Source organism: Anomalospiza imberbis, chromosome 26, assembly GCF_031753505.1.
Source record: "Anomalospiza imberbis isolate Cuckoo-Finch-1a 21T00152 chromosome 26, ASM3175350v1, whole genome shotgun sequence".
NCBI lineage: Eukaryota > Metazoa > Chordata > Aves > Passeriformes > Viduidae > Anomalospiza > Anomalospiza imberbis.
The window spans coordinates 293,473-309,344 of NC_089706.1; the positions used below are offsets into that span (position 1 = coordinate 293,473).

A 15,872-nucleotide genomic window follows, 5' to 3' on the forward strand; every position below is an offset into this window, starting at 1 on the left:
GTTCAGCCAAGCGAGGAGCAGCTCCTGGGTTGGTGGCATCCCTGCAGCAGCTTTCCTGATCAAAGTTCCCACAGGTGTTTTCTGCCCTTTGAAGCAGGTAATGCTGTGCCTCCCCAAACCTGACCCATCCTTGCTGCCTGCTCCCTATTGAAGCCCCGTGTGGTCACTGAGTCCTGATGAATCTCCACTGAACTGCTTGAGGTTTTGCAACTTAGCATGGTGGGGAATTTGGAAGGAGAAAGAAAGTGGAATAAGCGAGGAAGTGTGGAGAGCCCCAGCATAACTCCAAACTAGGGCAGGAAATGCACCACACATAGCTCTAACCTTATCATCCAGGATGGATTTTAAGTGCTTCTTCAGTGACTCATAATCCCTGAATGGGTTTGAAGGACTGTCTGCCAGAGAGGAAAGGCCAGAGAGCTCAGATCAGATAACAGGTTATTACAAAGCCCTCACGCTGCCGTGGGGCATCTGCCAGGGCAGCAGCCAGGGCTGGTCGGCTGTGGGGAGGCAAAAAATATGGTCTCTCAAGTGTGGTTCAGGTGGTCAGGGGGCAGAGAACAGGGGCTCTTTCTCCTCTTACTGATCATAGAATCACAGAATGGCTGGGGTTGGAAAGGACCTCAAAGACCATCGTGGTCTGACGCCCTGCCACGGGCAGGGACATTTTCCACTAGAACAGGGCGCTCCATGGCATGTCCAGACTGGCTTAGAAGGATTCCAGGAATGGAGCAAGGTTCATACTCAGTCCTGGCCATTCTCATTCCATGGGCACTCTTGGTGCCTCTTGCCACCTTCAGAAATTTCTTGTGAAGTTTAGTGGTTCCTTGCACCCTGCCTCCCAGACTCAGCTGAGGATGGGGGAAAATACAGTCTGAAACACACATTATTGAGTGAAACCCACTGTAAAAATCCTTCTCTGTATTGTGCCTTACATGAAAGACACTGCTGTGGTTCAGAGGTTAACTTTTATCTTAAGCTCAGCTAGAAGCTGAAGAGTTTTAGCATTTTTTAAAATATCAGAAAAACATAAAAAAGGATAAATTCTGATCTCTGCTATGTTGGTATTAATGGGGAGAAATTTAATGAAAGTCTGTAGAAGCTTCTGATTTACTCTTGTGTGAGATTGGCTAGAAATAGCCCAAAGAATCTCATTGCTGCTGCCCAGATTCAGCTGCACAGTGGAGAGCTATTAATGCTCTGTTTTCTTGCCTTTGGTCAATACATCTTGCAAGGCAGGAGGAAGCTGGATTATGTCTGTGAGTGTCCCAGTGTCATGCTATGTTGGATAATGAACTGTGGATAAATTGGATCAGCTTTTCAGCTGCCAGCCCCTCAGAAATCCAACAAGGAGTCAGGGCAGCAAGCTGTGCTTTCAGCCTTTGCTCTGATAACCTGTGTGCTGCTGTCAAGAGCTATTGTGGTGATTCCAGGCTGGAGCAGGTGAAAATCATTGTTAACCTGGAAAGCGTACATCTCTCTTTAGCTTGGTGCTTCCCTGTACCTTAAAAATGTCTGGTCTGGTGCAAATCCACTTTTCAAGGAAATAGAGATGTAATGAGAGCGGCCTCTTGCTGAGCTGAATTCAGGCACTGCTTTTGACCTGGTTATTCAGTTAATCCTGGTGGTGAGGAGTGTGACTTGAGAAGCATCCAGCCTCTCTGGAGGAATGCAAAGACGCTGAGGTCGGACGCCTAAAGGTTTGTGTTTCCATGGAAATGGAAGGTTTGATCCTTCCAAAAGAAGAGCCTTGAAAGACCCCCACTTGGTAGCAGGGCCCTCAACCCTGGCAGTGGAGAAGACTCGCCAGCTCCTCTCCTGCCCATCCGCTGGGGTTCCTGTCATGATGGACACCCCTTCGCTGCCCAGTGCCCTGCAGAGTGTGTGCTCAGAGGACCACAGTGGGCTCTGTGCTCCAACTCGCTCCTGGTGATGCTGGGATGGGATCCCAGCTCCACCAGCACTGCCACAGGCTGTCCGTGCTGCAAGGGCGACACCTGGGCTGTGGCTCACGGAGGTTTCAGCAAGTCTGGCTCTTGCGGTGAGGGTGAGGGCAGTGTGTGCTGCTGGGTGACGCAGGATGCTGAATTAGCTCCAGCCATTCCAGTGGCTGCAGCCTCCTGCTCCTGTCCACTGAGGCGCTCTGGGACAGCTGCAAAGCTGGGGTCAGCTTGGACACCGAGGAGCCTGAATCTCAGAAATCTTCAAATGATTTGTGTTGGAAGGGAACCTAAAGCTCACCTCCTTCCAAGCCCTGCTGTGGGCAGGGCCATCTTCCACTAGTCCAGTTTGCTCTAAGCCCCGTCCAGCTGGGCCTTGGACGCTTCCAGGGATGGGGCATCCACAGTTTCTCTGGGGAATGTGTGCCAGGGCATTTTTTCACAAATAATTTCTTCCTAACACCTCATCTAAATCTTGCTCTTTCAGTTTAAAACTGCTCCCTCCTGCCCCTGTCTGCCGGTGTAAATCCCCTGGAGCTGGCAGAAAGCTGAGCCCGTTCCCTGTGGATCCATGAGGAGCTCAGCCCCACGCTTTGTCATGACTTTAAAAAACCCTGGAGACTCACAGCCCAGGGGCCGCTGTGAGGGGGGTCTGCCCGTGGGCAGGGTGTCTGTATTTTCATTGGAGCTCCCGGGAGCGTAATCCTGTTAAGGGCTGAGCGTCTGATTCAGCTGTCCTGCGAGATGGCTAATCCTGCCAGCGGGAGCGCGCATTATCCCTCGCGGGGCGCGCCCGGCCCCTCCGGGCGCTGGGCTCACCGCGGGTGTCGCTGCCAGCCCCGCGCTCCTCCCTTTGGGAAGCAAGCCCCCAGAAAACCCGGGAATTGTGTCCCACGCCGGGGAGCTGTGCGAGGCTGTGTGGGCTCCTTTGAACTCTGCTGAGCAGCTTGGGCCCCCGGGCACGGCGGGCACGCAGCCCGGCACCCCGGCCAGAGCATGGGCAAATCCCGGCTTTGATCCCATTGTGCGCTTCTGGGGCTCTGCTGTTCAATAGATCACAGCCAGGGAGTTAATTTACTCATTATCTATACATGTGCCAGGATTTAAATGCCATTTTTGCTCACGTCCTCCTTTCATTTGTGTCATTTCCCCTTATTTCGAGGACTATTGCCCTCCCGCCGTGGCTGGGTCTTGCAGGCAGGACATAGTCTGGTGGGGTTGGTGTCACTGCTGACTGCCTTGGCTTCTTGGAGGGTTGAAAATGCTCTTTAAAAATAAGATTGCTACAGAAAAGGCCATTTTAGTTCCAAATATTTTTTGATAACATGTGGGTTTGCCTATTTCTCCACTGGAAAAAAAAAAAAAAACAATGCTGATGAATAAGAAATATGTGGATAGAGCTGGTGATAAAACGGGTGGGTTCTTCTGGCAACAGTGAGGGTGTGGAGATCCATGGGAAGCCCACAGTGCTGGGGATACTGAGGTTCATTTTGGCCATTTGATTAAATTTGGCCACAACCCTTCTGTTGAGCAGATGCTCCAGGAATGCCCATTTCATCACTTTCCACTATAACCTGAGACAGTGAATCTGGGGTTAAAAGCCTGAAGGAAAGCTGATAAATGTGTATAATATAAACTATCGAAGACTAAAAAATTCTGAAAACACTGGAGAAAGTAAATACAATAAATTTGGGGCGACATTTCTCTTCCTATCTCAGGTTTTCCAGCAACAGCTTTCCAGCCCTGTAACAGCCCAGAACTCCACATCACTCCAGACGGGGTGGGCAGGAGGAGACTGATGGGTGCTGTTGGCCACTGCTTTGGTCTGTATGGGAGACGTGGAGTTGTAGCTATGCAAAACATGGTGAGGGCTTTTTGCTTTCTTACCTGGCTTTTTTGATGACCAATTCCCCCTTGACTGTCAGAATCCTGCCTATCAACACCTGCCCATGACCAGGGCTGTGGGCAGGCAGTGGGATGGCAGCGGGTTCTGGATCCCTTCTGGTGCCACTCGCAGTCACAGGGGTCTTGTGAAGATGCTGAGATGCCTCCAGGGCTCCGCCAGGTCGCTGTGTGCATTCAGCATGGTCCTGTTTATCCAGCAGCGTCAGGGCACTTAAGCCCTTTATGAGGGTGAGTTCCACCACGTTTACTGGCTGCCGTGTGACGCTGACAGCCTGTGGGGCCCAGGCTGAGCTCCCCAAGGCCATGGGATGAGCATCCAAGTGACCCACAAGCATGCAGCCTCCCTCGGGGTCCAGCTCTTGGCTCCCCACCAACCTTCCTCCTAATAATTTTGCCTAAATGCTTTGCAAATCAGCCAGCAACCAATTTATCCCTGAAGTATTTTGGAGATGTCAGTGCGAGAATGTTAATGGCACGAGATTCCCTCTCCGGAGCTGGGGCGCGCGCGGCCACGCAGCGGGTGGGCGCTGGGGCAGGGGGCAGGGGGACACAGCTTCGTTCATGGTGGGGCATCCTGGCCCTCAGACCCTGCTTCCCAACGGCGCTGCTTGGCAAACAGGCGGAGAGATGGAGCCCTTGAGCTGGCGAGGATATTGTGCTTAAAACTGGTTATTTTTGGATGGAGCTCCCAGGCGCCCTTTCCCCCTGCGGCGTTGGGCACAGTTGTTTATTGGAGCTGACAGAAACACAAGCAGTCGTCGGCGCTGCTGCAAGAGTCGTGTCCCCCAGCAGTGGAAGGAGCATGAGGGAGCTGATGACTAACACAGCGCTGAGCTTTGTATGCTCCCAGCTGAAGGGTCCCATATGTTCCCCTCTGCAGCCCGAGGGGAGAGAGGCTCGTTTGGCCCCAGAGCAGGAAGCCTTGCTGGCTCCAAGGCCTGGCCCCCAGGAGGTGGCTACGGAGCTGGGGCAGGGCCAGGACACACCTGAGCACGTGTCCTTCCTGCTCTGGCAGCCAGAGCCATGCTGTGGCCTGTTGGTGCAGCACAGAGCTTGGGAACGTGTGTATTGGCAGCCCCAGGGCTAGTGCCAGTGGTGAGCTTTGCGGGCAGCACTCAGCCAGACTGGAAAGATTTATGAAGAGATCAAAAAGTCTCCAGTCTACCCTGGCTAACCTGAATCTGTTACTCCGCAAGAGACTGTTGTGATCTAATTGATGCCCTTCACTTGGAGCCCTCTCTTGGAGCATGTTGGGAGGACCCAGGAGCAGGAGAAACGGTGTTTCCTCAGCAAGCTGCTGTGTCATTAAAACAGCCCGTTGGCTCTCACTAATCATGCTTAGTAAATCTGTGTGCAGCTTTATTGACAGAGGGATGATGAGATCCTGGGGTGCAGTTAAAACCACGCGAAGCACATGTAGATCACATCCTCCCTGTGCACCCGTCCTCCTGGTTGCACATTGCCACAACTGCCCGCGGGTGCTGCCCAGCCGGGTGCCTGGCTTCGGAGCAGCGACGGAGCTCTCTGGAGGAGCACAGGCACTGTAAGGTGATCACACAATTGTGGATGAAGGAGCAACTAGTAGGAAGACCAGTGCCTCTCATAAACAGCCTTCTGTGACCAGCGAAGGGCTGCCCACACTCTGCTCTGTAGTTTTGCTCCCAGCACATCTGCTCCCTCCCCTGCCCTGTCCCAGACTTGGCAGCCTGTCACTCCTCGGGGCAGCACCTGGCAAGTCAGGCACACAGGCACAGCTATGGGCTGATGCAAGTGGTTGTTTCAACAGGCATGTGGCATGTTCCTGAGTGGCTGACTCTGGAAATAATTCCCAGTCTGGGAGAAGTTTGACATCCCAACTGCTGGGAAATAAAACGCAGCCGTGGTGGTGGCTGTATCTGCCCTGCATTGACATGCCAGAGCCCGGCAGCTGTGCCCGGGCTGGTCACCTGCTCCCAGGGGAATTCTGACCTTGTGTACTTTTAAACTCCAAATGCAACCTGAGTCTCGAGCTGGTAAAACCAGCAGGTGGTGAGGGTGAGGCTGGCAGCAGGAGCATGAGACCTTTCCTGCAACGATGCGCTTGATACCCATCATTTCTTGGATGTCATAAGCCTTGGAAGGACAGGCTGGCGTGTGCCAGGGGATGAGCTGCTGCCCTGGCTGCTCTCCACTGGCTCTTGGAGGAGAGTTCCCCTCTGGGTGCTGCTTTTCTCCAGCACTGATCCCTGTTTGACCTCATCTCTGCTTCCTGCAGAGCTGGTCCCGGTAGTGGCGCTTCCAGGGCTGAGCTGCCAGCCTGGCCCTGCGCTGGAATTCCCGTTACAGTGTCTCCAGCGAGTTCCCATCTGTTACTTCATTCATGTGATTAATCTGCCAAAGAAATTCCTGATGTAAACACAGCATTATCAGAATTTACTCCGGACTTGGCCCCTGGATTCCCTGCCAGCTTTTGCTGGAATTGCACTTCTGCTACAGCAACTCTTCAGTGCAAACAAACCAGCTGAAGGCAGGGCGGGAGGCCGCGGGGTGGGCCGGGGAGGCAGGGATGCTGCAGGTCAGCCCTGGGAAAGGCTGCGGGTGCGATCCTACAGGGATCAGCTGTTTGCAGCGCAGCCAGGAGGCAGCGGAATGCCGCGGCCGCTGGAATGTTTCAGCATTCTGGAGCATGCCAGGAAAAAGACCTGTTGCAAAGGCGGCCGTGCTCCCGTTCGTTCCCTGTCCGCGCAGATCGGGCAGCAGCAGTGCTCCTCGCCAGGAACCCGACGGCCAGGTCCCGCTCTGGGGACCCCGACCCAGCCCCAGACCGGGAGTGCCGACGGACGGGCCGGCGCTGGGGATGCGGGCAGACGGCGGGTGCGGAGCGCTCGGCTCCGCCTGCTCGCTGTCCGTCCGTGCGGGACGGGTCCCCGCGCCGCTGTCACTCGTGCGGGGCTGGCACGGACACACGGACCCCGGCGGGCGGCCGCGGGGCCCGGCGGGGCCAGGGACGGACCCGCAGCGCTACCTGCTGGCTACCGGCCCGGCTGGCTGGCCCGGCTGGCTATCGGCCCGGCTGGCTGGCCCGGCTGGCTATCGGCCCGGCTGGCTGGCCCGGCTGGCTACCGGCACGGCTGGCTACCGGCACGGCTGGCTACCGGCACGGCTGGCTGGCCCGGCTGGCTACCGGCACGGTTGGCTACCGGCCCGGCTGGCTGGCCCGGCTGGCTACCGGCACGGCTGGCTACCGGCACGGCTGGCTGGCCCGGCTGGCTACCGGCACGGCTGGCTACCGGCACGGCTGGCTGGCCCGGCTGGCTACCGGCACGGCTGGATGGCCCGGCTGGCTACCGGCCCGGCTGGCTGGCCCGGCTGGCTACCGGCATGGGTGGCTACCGGCACGGCTGTGGCCCGGCTGGCTACCGGCACGGCTGGCTAGCAGCCCGCGGGGCCGCCGCGCCGGGGGGGCGCGCACCTGCGGGAGATGCGCCGGGTCACAACTCTGAGAGCCTGGCCTTGCAGGGGCTGGGGGATCACGGTGAGCATCAGGAGGTGCCTGGGGACCTCTCCACACCTGTGCCCCATGTTGCCTTTCTAAACTCTGGCCTGTCAGCATGACTTAGCGAGGGTGTTACAGGGGACCCTCCAAAATGCTGCTTTTCTCCTGAAATAATTGCATTTTGATTTGGGTTTTGAGGCAAAGGGCTTTTGAGAGAACCAGAAATGCTGGCAAGAACCAGTGCCACATCGACTGGTGAAGCAAGTTCCCAGCAAGGCAGGATGGGACCAAGGACTGTCCCTCAGGCGCAGGAAAGGTGGGTCATGGATTGACCCTTGCAGGAATTTCCCTCTTTAACTTGATGTTAAAGTGATGCTTGTGGATGTGCAGTTTTGTGTAGAGCAGTTTGTACCTACCAAAACTTCTGCTAATGCAAATAACCAAAAGGCTCCTAGTTGTTTATTTCCTGGCCCTTCATGGGCAGGGCAAAATGCTGCAACTTGTCCCCTGCAGTCTCTGTGTCCAGGGTGCTGGGATCAGGGTGCTCCAGGGTCAGAGGAAGCCTCTCATGAAAGGTGTTTTTCCAAAGAGATTATTTTCCCCTGGCGCAGCTGTGGAATATTTCAATGTATAAAGTAATTTTTTCCATCTATTTTGTCAAAGCGACATTTTAAATATAGATTATCTTCTAACTTTATAGAGCTTTTATCTCTTTTTTCATTCTGTGGAAGAAAAAGTCACTTCCCACTTGCTCCCCTGAGCAGCATTCCAGCTGGGATGGCTCTCCCACACCCAGCTCCATCCTGCTGTCAGTGCACTGTCCTCTGCATGATCTTCTGGGAGCCCCTCAGAGCCCCGGTGGCTGCTTATGCACGAGGGCACCGTGACCCTCCCTCGCTGGCTGTGTCTGGGGGAGATAAAAACCTGCCCACGCTCAGCAAGGGGAAAAACTCGCCCTGCATCCGGCTGGGTCTCCATCCCTGTCTTCTCTGGGACTTCATCCTGGTCTTTCTCTCCTATCCTGCTCCCCGGAGCGGTGGGTTTGGGCTCACAGAGGAGCACCAGACGTGGGTGCCGTGGCCAGCGCGTGAGCGCTCCTCCAGCCCCACTCCTGCTCTTGCCTTGCCTCCTGCCCGCTGTGGCAGGCGGTCGCTGGGCAAGGGGGGCTGGCAGGAGGTGGCTCCAGGGCTGCTGTCCCTGCACGCCAGGGCTGGGAAGCTGTGGGCACAGGGCAGGATCCCAGCGCCGCTCCCACAACAGTCCGCAGCCATCACTCGCGCGCGTGAGCTCTGTGTTTGTTTTTGTAATCCCCCTTTATTTAATTGTGATTTTAGCAGTGGTGAAAGGTGCTGGATTGACAGGCCGTGGAGACGGAAGGGCCTCTGAACTCCACAGAAGTTTACATTTACAAAGGACACAGAGAATAAATAGAAGACAGTGTTTAGAGTCCTCTGTAGACACTTCAGACTTGCTTATAATTCTGCAGCAATTCCATCACCTCCAAAGTGATTGATGCTCTCTATAAAGTCTTGCCTTAAAACATTTTCCTATGTGTCAGGGGAAGAAGTTTATTACACTTTACTGAAAGGGCAGGATTTGTCTTGAGCTGAAGGCTGAGTCCTTCCCAGCCCTATCCCCAGGAGAAAAAATAATCAGAGTGCTGGAAAAAAGGAGCCTGACCCAAGGCAGGCGTGTGGTTTGTGGTTAGCCAGGTCGAGTGTTGGGTGTGGGGATGGAGCTCTCCCTGAGTGCTCCAAACAGGGCAGGAGTAACAGATTTTCATCAAACTGTTGTTTTCTAAAAGCTTACATTTTCTTTCAGTGGAAACATGAGATGCATTTGCTTTTGACAAAGAGAAAATATTTTTTTTTTAATTAAATCACCAAATACATTGAGAAGAGACTGCTTTGGAATAGAGCTGCTTGTGTTCTGGTAAAAGTAGCAGAGATCACAGGTCTAAATTTCATTCTATATTTCCACTGAAGCAGTTGTTTTGGTTTGTTTTTAGCATGGAAAATTCAGGGCAAGGTGATGCTTTTTCTCCCTGTGCCAGGGCATTCCCAGGGCTGCGGCACCATGGGGCTCTGTGGGGAGCTCAGCTGCCCTGATGCGCTTGCAGGAAGGCAGTGCAGGTGATTTAGGAGCTTGGATGGGTTTTCAGGTGCTGGAAGCAAGGTTTTCCTTCCCACACAATGCTGGCAAGGGTCTTGGTGCTGCAGGGGGGCTGTGGGGTGCCCAGCTGGGCTGGAAGTGGAAATCTCCCTGCTTTGAAAGAAAAGGAAAATCATGTAAGGGGTCATTGAGTAATGAAATCATCCAGAATGGACACGGATTTCACCTTGGCAAACATTGGGATACCTTGGGGATGTTAATTTTACAAACCATCTGAAAATAGCTCACATCTTCCCCCCCAACACTGGCTCTGGGCTGACCCCAAGGTTTGCCCAGTGTGGCAGAAGACACGTCAAGAGCAATGAACAAAAACAGCAGTGTGTGCGGAGCTGTCAGGAGGAATCAATCTCGGCCACGTCCTGGGCTGGGGCTGGCTGTGGGAGGAAGGCTCTGGCAAACACCAGCGATCCCACAGGGATTGCTTCCAGTCCCAGCCGATTCCCCAGGCAGAGGGACGTGACCCTGGGAGCAGCAGGGCTGCGTGGAGCATCCTCAGTCCCAGCCAAGGCCAGGGCTGCTGCCCCTGGGTGGGCAGCACAGAGAGGCTCCCAGCCTCTCTCCCGGCCTCTCCTGACTTCTGGAAGTGGACCTTGAGACTAATCCAAGTCTGCTTATTTCTACAGGCACATAGTGGTTGGACTTGATGGCCTTAGAGGTCTTTTCCAACCTTAATGATTCTATGTTTCTATAAAACTCTTGGGAAGGGCAAGCAGTTGGTGGGTTTTTGTGGCATATCAGGCTGCTGTAAGAACTAGATCCCCTTTTTTGTCCCTCTGCCAAGCAGTTTCTCCACGTGGGTGAGCCAGGCTCATGTGGGCGTCTGAAAGAGGCAAGGTCCACCTGCCAGGGCTCCCCACGTCCCACGGTGCTGACATTCACTCACCTGAGGCTTCCTGCAGTTCGCCTCTAGTACAGCAGCTGATGAAACACCCCGTATCTTTAGGTGCTTGCTGAACAGTCAGCCCACGTTTCCAGCCTCAGCACACGCAGAGCCCTTGGCACTGGCTGTGGGAACACGGAGCAGATGCTGTGAGAAAACATTGTTTTCTCCACTGCATTTTAGTTGCCTGGAGCAATAAGTGCATGGTGGCCTTTGGTGGTGGCACTGGTGCCACCCTGTGCCTGTCTGGTTGCTGGGCCAGATCTTTGCATCAGCTTCACTCCTGGCTCTTGGACACCAAACTGGGGGTGCTGACGTGAGGCTGACGGTGCTGGTGGGAGCTGGGATGTCTCTGTAACATCCCTGGGATCAGGGCTGGATGCTGCTGTGCAGCCACGGCCACTGGTGCTGATTTATCACTGGACCCACTGGCAAGAATTAGTTGTGTCTGCCTGCATTTAATCTCCAGTTTGATGTTTTAGGGAGAACCCCATGTCAGCTCAGTTAATTGTCTACTAAAGACTCTGCTCCTTCCCTGCTTTCGTGCTAGATTCACCTTTTCTTTTTTCCTTTCTGCAATGCCCTCAGGTAAAAGACAAATGGCAACACATAAAAAAATGACCCGAGTCACTTAATTTGAACCAGAGGAGACAATAACAGTCTGGAGACAGAGCTGGATTTATCTTTTCTCTCCGATGGAGGCCCCACCTCCAGTGATGGCTGTCGGACGGTGCGAGCAGCATCTGAAGCAAATTGAGGGTAACCTTTCATTCCACAGAGATCTTCCAGCAGGCTTTGCCTGTCCCAGGGACATCTGCAGCCCTCATGTTGGATTTTGGCAGCCTCTGAGCCCATTGTCAGCCAGTTCCATTGCATTAACTGGTAATGGATAGAGAGAGGACTGCCAAGTCGGCCCATGCACGTGGAGCCACGAGGGGCTGGGAGCTCTGGCCATGGGCACGGGGATGGCGACAGGGCTCGGGCAGCTCTTGGCTGTGGACTCACATTTAGGGCCTTTCCACAGTCTGTTTATCCACCCCAACTGCAGCACTCTTCCTTCTCTGTCCTGTTTTCCTGCAGGGCTGGGCGGGCGTGTGCGGGTGCCTGGGCAGCCGCCAGGACCCGGCTCAGGGAGGAGCTGGGAAAGCAATTAGAGTCTCGCCCTGCCGGCTAATTCAGAGGGATTTTTTTTTCCTTCTTGTGTCCAAAACATGGAAAAATGAGAATGATGGGTATCAAAAAGAGGAACAGGGAATCTTGACCTCTGGCTTGTGAGCTGTTGGACCAGCAGCTCAGCAAGGACAAGTTAAGCATCGGGCTCACGATGCTTGTACTGCATTCAGCCTTTATGGGTTTTGCAATTAGTTTTACCAAGTTTTGAGGTGCTTGACTGTGCATCAGTCATGGCTTGGTTGCTGCAACAAACTCACTTTTATGTCCACACTGATTCTATACTAATCCACTGCTGTCCTGGCCATTCCCTTCCCTTCCCTGAGTTCTCCAGCTCATTTTCTGATTTATGATCAAAATCATACAGTGACCAAGGAGTGTGATCAGGACTTTATAAAACCTCTAATTGCATTTCATAACCTCTTTCCCTAAATCACCTTCAGTGTGTTTAGAGATTTCCTATCCCTTGTTTCTTGTTTTGGGGTTGTGCTGTGCAGGGCCAGGAGCTGGACTTGATGGTCCTAGTGGGTTCCTTCCAACTCATCATATTCTTTGATTCCAATATTCTGTGATTCCAATATTCTGTGCTTTGTCATGCCGCAGCTGATGGAAGGACAGGTCAGTGAAGTGTCAGCCCCATCCCTGACCCTGGGAAACAGCCACATCTGCTGACAGCCAGAGGCTTGGGGGCTCTGGAGGGTGCCCATCAGTAGGTTCAGCGTCTTCACAGAATCCCTGCTGTGTCCTGCACTGAAGCCCTGATAAATCCCTGATGCCATTTTTTTAGAAGATTCCTGCAGCTCTTGCTGCCTTTCAGGGATTGTTTGTTTGGTTTTAGCACAATATAAGCAAACTGGAGATTGGAGGAAATTGCAGTGCCCCCAGCAAAGTGCCTGACTCCTATGGAGGAGTGTTTGCACACAAATTGTAACGACAAAGTAATGGTTTCATCCCCCGGGATGTGAAATGTGCACTGATCAATTTCATCCAGTAGATCAACAGCTTTTAATTTTCATCCCTCAAATCCAAGGCTCTTTCCCAGGAAGTTCAGCAGTGGGTGGCTCCAGAGGACAAGGAGTTGATAGAGTCTGCTGTGAGCTCCCTGCTCCACGTCCTGTGGTTCCACTGCTCCCTGCTCCATCTGCCATCCTTCTACGTGGCATGCTCCCCTCTGGATCCCCAGGAAGGAAGGAAGGAAGGAAGGAAGGAAGGAAGGAAGGAAGGAAGGCTGGCAGAAGCCTCTGTCCTGGGGTTTTGGCTGCCAGCCTGGTCCAGCAGGGATTCAGATTGTCTGGTTCAGGCTGAGACCATCGTGCTGTGGGTTCTGTGGATGCTGTGACATTGCCAGAACATCAGCAGCAGGACATGGCCCTCCCTGTGTCACTTAGGGCAAGCAGAAAAACAAACAAACCCAGGATAGTGGCCAAAGCATCTTCTGGGGGACTTGCAACTTCCTAACTCTATTTTAAAAATAGGGAAAAAAGTAAATTTCCTCTGTCAGAGTGCAGCTCTCACCATGCAATGGCACTTAGGAATATTATAAACAGTGGTGTCAGTTTATAGGGCTGGAGAGGGTTTCCGGTGGCTCGCTCAGCTGCCCTCTCCCCAGCGAGCTGGGAACAGGGCAGGATGGCCAGGATGAGCCTGGGAAACGAGGGATAATCAGAAGGGTTTGTGCAGACACTGGGGCTTCCCATCCATGCCCGCATTGGCTCCAGCAGCCGAGGAGCCGAGCTGCTGCCTGCTCCCTCCGCAGCCGCAGGCACGGCTCGCCCTGGCCGGCGCACGCAGCCGAGGTGGGACGGCTCTGGCTCCCAAACCCCCCCGGCAACCCCCGCCCCCTCCTCCCGGCCTGGTCCTCATTTTCTCCCACCTCAGCACTTTCTCTGCCTGCAGCTCCGTCAGCTGGCAGGCTGTAAATCAGAGCCCAGGCCTGTGTGGCCGAGCTTTGCAGCCGGGGAGAACGCTGTTTTACAGGGGTGGGGAGGAATTATCTCGGCAGCAAAGGAAACCACCCTGGCGTGTGTTCTCTGCTGGCCCTTGCTGCACTCTGTTACACTTTCCTACGCAGGCACAGCTGCCGTGTGAAGGATTTTTCCCTGCAGCAGAGCGTCCCTGCTCAGGGCGGTGCCCGAGGATGGATGCGCGCCCCGCCGGAGGTGCCTGGGCGGGCACCCACCGCTCCCTGCTGCTGCTGTGCTCAGAAGTGAATGGGGCTGCTCCGTGCCCCCGCTACAACGCTAGAACCCACCCAAACCTCCTTCATCCTGCATGTTCAGGGCTGCAAAACACGTGCTGGGGCTGGATTGCTGGCGCTGCGGTTCCTTACCTGGCAGATGGAGCGTGTAAGGCACACCCTGCAACGCTCTCACATGGAGAGGCAGAGGATTTATAAGATCAGTACGTGACTGACAGATAAGGGACTCCCACAGAGCAAAGACAAGAGCAGGGGAACCACAAGGCTCTGAGCTTGGACCTGAATCAAGGAATTCACAGCCCCTCTTGTTCAGGCAGGTTATAGCAGAAAATTTGCCAAATCAACCAAATGCCATAAAAACTTTCTTGAGGAAGGGTTGCGGCAGAGATGGGTTTATAAAAAACACCCACCAATAGCCCCGTGTCCCACCCTGGTATTTATGAGATGCACGTGGAGGGTGTTGATAGCAGAGGCATTTTTGTAAGTCAGTAAAACAGAAAAAGAGATTCCTCTTGGTGAGGAGGGGTGGTGACTTTGAACGCATTGAGGGCAATGAAGGAGATCATTCCATTGTTCTAAGATTTCCATAACTCACTGTGCTTAAGCACATAAAAATGTAGACATTCTGGCAATAAAGTTTGGGTAATTTTTGAATATGAATCAAAAATCTCTCCCTCGTGCTTCCATCCCCCTTGTTCTGCCTTTTGTTGTTGCTGCAGGCGCTGCCCCCCCCGCTCGCCCGCTCCACCCCATGGCCTCACAAATGGAAAAATGTCTTCAGCAGAAACCTCCCAGCTTTTCATTCTCTAATCTGCAGCATCTGTGCCCAGCCCCGACGCTCCTGCGGGCGGCCGTGGCCTGGTCTTCCCCCAGCTCACGCTCACGAGCACGTGCAGGTTGAGCTTTCCCTGCCAGGCAGCTCAGCAGGTGGAGGTGGCACTGCACCAGCAGCCTGGCCACACGGTGATGGTGTCACCTGTCACCTCCTGCTGCCTGGGCAGGGTGAGGGTCCCTCAGGCAGAAGTGGTGCAGGGCACCCCACCACCAGAGCAACAGCACCAGCAGGTGCCTGCCTGCTCTTTGCTGTCCTTTACAGGCCAGAGAGGTCAGCTTTGGGCCACCTTTATTTCTTTTTGTCTTACCCTGTGTTTTTAGCCGGCTCCAGGGAAAAATTCAGAGCGTTCAGCCGTGCCAGAGCTGGGCACATGGCAGCAGTGGTACAGAGTGGGAATTTCATGATGCCTCGTGTCTGAGTCCTCACACTCCTACCTGAGGGCTCCCGGCAGACCTCGCACTGCACCTCTGGGGCTTGTTCTTTTTTGTCTTTCCCCTTTTCTTCTCTCTCTCTCTCTCTCTTTTTTTTTTTTTTTTTCCAGCGAACAACTTTATTTCCCACTTTGACATTTTCCAGACCCACCTGGGAGCCTGCTTGCCAGAAGGAGGAATGGCACAAGAGGAAATACATCTTCACAGCCTCGAGAGAGGAGAAGGTTGGAATCTGAGTCCATAAACAGCGTTGCTGTGCAGTGAGCAAAGACAGAGCAGGTTGGGCTCTGGAGAGTGTAACCCCACCTCTGCTGCTCCACTGCCAATTAAAAATAAAGAAGTGGAACTTGTTTGTTTTTCCCTCTCGGACTGGGGATGCCGTGCAAGGAAAATCCCCTTCACAAACTGGGGAGCTTTTGTCTTGGGGACCTCCTGGGGCCTGCAATGGCTCTGACCTGGCCTGGCTCGCTGGGCCTGCCAAGAGCCACCATGGAAAATACCCATTTCTGCCCCAAATCATCAGCCCAACTCCTTCCACTACCACAAATGTGGCCACCAGTGCACGACCCCCATGTCCTTGTCCCCAGCTGTGAGCTGTGCTCTCCTCCTGCCACGTGCCCTGCCACTGCCCTGCCTCTCCTGCTGCCTGCTGGCAGGGAGGTTCAGCTTAAATCAGGCAGCACTGCAGAGGGTTTAACTTTGATTTAAACAGGTTTTCTCTGGCTTTGCAGAAGGCAGGTTAGAGTGGTGGTTGCTGAGGGATGGCTGCAGTGAATAAGGTGCTGCAAAGCTGCTTCCTTCAGTGCATTTCTTCTGAGCATTGTCACATCGCCTGCCAGCAGCCATGCTGACAACTCAGAAAACGTG

The 15,872-nt window shown here is 54.1% G+C and overlaps 1 long non-coding RNA gene across 1 annotated transcript; it reads left to right on the forward strand.

The window, feature by feature from the left end:
* The first annotated feature begins 10,966 nt into the window (after positions 1-10,966).
* LOC137462772 (uncharacterized) lies at positions 10,967-15,355 on the forward strand. The gene is made up of 2 exons (XR_010993771.1): positions 10,967-11,131; positions 15,151-15,355. It is a non-coding gene; the product is annotated as an uncharacterized lncRNA (long non-coding RNA).
* Positions 15,356-15,872: the final 517 nt, after the last annotated feature.